We start from the raw sequence: 2,159 nt of genomic DNA on the forward strand, positions 1-2,159 counted from the left end.
GATCTGCCCACCTCAGCCTCCCAAAGTGCTGGAATTACATGTGTGAGCCACCATGCCTGGCCCAGATTTTTCCTATATATACTTTAAAGCATTATATCACCACAGACCGAATGTATGGGCAGGTAAAGAGATGCTTCTGGGCCAGTGTGGTGACTCACGCCTATAAATCCAGCATGTTGGGAGACCAAGGCGGGTGTGTCACTTGAGGTCAAGAGTTCAAGACCAACCTGGCCAGCATGGTGAAACCCCGTCTCTATTAAAAATACAAAAATCAGCCTGGCGTCTCTACTAAAAATACAAAAAACAGCCAGGCGTCTCTACTTAAAATACAAAAATCAGCTGGGTGTCTCTACTAAAAATACAAAATTCACCTGGGTGTGGTGGCGTGTACCTGTAGTCCCGGCTACTTGGGAGGCTGAGGCATGAGAATTGCTTGAACCCAGGAGGTGGAGGTTTCAGTGAACCAAGATTGCACCACTGCACTCCAGCCTGGGTGACAGAGCCAGACTCTGTCTCAAAAAAAAAAAAAAAAAAAGATGCTTCTGAATATTATTTGCTAAAACTTTGTATGAATATTATTTGCTAAAATTTTGTAATGAATTTTATAATTTCTGTATACATGAGGGATATTGCTCTGTTCTTTAGGGGAAGGTTTTGAATTACAAATTACATATGTTTAACATATAGCACTGTTAAGGTTTTCTGTTTCTTCAGTGAGCTTTGGTAGTTTTTGAAGGAGTTGGTTCATTTCAGCTAATGTGTCAAATTTATTGTCATGTAGTTCCTAATATTACCTGATTTTTTTATCTGTGTAGGATCTGTAGTGATGTCCCCATACTTATTCCTTATATTTATAATACCTTTTTTCTCATCAGTGTGACTAAGTTTATTAATTTTATGCAAAGAACCAGATATTGGCTTCACTGATTTAGTCTGTTTGTGTTTTCTTTCTCACTGAATATTGCTCTTTTATAAAATTTCGTTTTTTCTCCTTACATTGTAAATCATTTGCTTTTTTTTTCTAATTTCTTACAATGGAAGCTTAGGTCAGGGGTCAGCAAACTTTTTTGTCAAAGGCCAGTCAATTAATATTTTAGCCTTAGTGGATCAAATAGCCTCTGCCACAGCTACTCAACTCTGCCCTTGTAGCATGAAACATCCATAGACAGTAAGTCAATGGTGAGACACTATTATGTTGCAATAAAAATTTATTTACAAAAATGGGCTGTGGGCCATAGTTTGATCCCTGGTTTAGCTCATCAATTTCTTTATTTCCTAAATGTTTAATGCTATAGATTTTCCTCTGAGGACTGCTTTATTTCTATCCAATGACTTTTTATGTGTTTTCATTTCAAAATATTTTCTGATTTCTTTTGTGGGTTTTATTTTTTAGCTCATGAACTTATTTACAAATGTGTTGATAATTTCTAAATGTTTAGAGATTTTCTAGCCATCTTTCCATTATTTATTTCTAACTTAGTTTCATTTTGGTCAAAACATACACTTTGTATGATTTTAATTATTTAAATTTATTTAGATTTAATGACTCTGAATATGTTCTGTCTTGGTAAATGTTTCTTTTTTTCATTTTTTCTTTCTTTTTTTTTTTTTTGGAGACAAAGTAGTGTCTCACTCTGTTGCCCAGGCTGGAGTGCGGTGGTGCAGTCTCAGCTCACTGCAACCTCCATTTCCCTGGTTCAAGTAATTCTCATGCCTCAGCCTCCCGAGTAGCTGGGACTATAAGCATGCACCACCACACACAGCTAATTTTTTTATATTTTTAGTAGGGATGGGGTTTCACCATGTTGGCCAAGCTGATCTCAAACTCGACCTCAAGTAATCCACTCACATCGGCCTCCCAAAGTGCTAGAATTATTCATGAGCCACCGCGCCTGGCCTTGGTAAATGTTTCATGTGCAACTTGACGCGAATGTATATTCTTGAGCCCAAGAGTTTGAGGCCAGCCTGGGTAACATGGCAAAACTCTGTCTCTCCACAAAAAATATAAAAATTAGCTGGATGTGGTGGCATGTGCCTGTAATCCCAGCTACTCAGGAGGCTGAGGTGTGTTCTATAAGTGTCAGGTCAAATGAGTTGACAGTATTTTTCTAGTCTTCTGTAGTCTTACAGATTTTCTGTGCATTTATTCTATCAGTTGA

The 2,159-nt window shown here is 37.6% G+C and overlaps 1 protein-coding gene across 1 annotated transcript in view; it reads left to right on the forward strand.

Moving 5' to 3' along the window:
• OSBPL11 (oxysterol binding protein-like 11) overlaps window positions 1-2,159 on the forward strand; it is a 78,346-nt gene that overhangs the window by 65,674 nt on the left and 10,513 nt on the right. The gene's annotated exons all lie outside the window — the stretch shown is intronic.

This window comes from Colobus angolensis, unplaced genomic scaffold (assembly GCF_000951035.1).
Source record: "Colobus angolensis palliatus isolate OR3802 unplaced genomic scaffold, Cang.pa_1.0 Scaffold31, whole genome shotgun sequence".
Lineage (NCBI taxonomy): Eukaryota > Metazoa > Chordata > Mammalia > Primates > Cercopithecidae > Colobus > Colobus angolensis.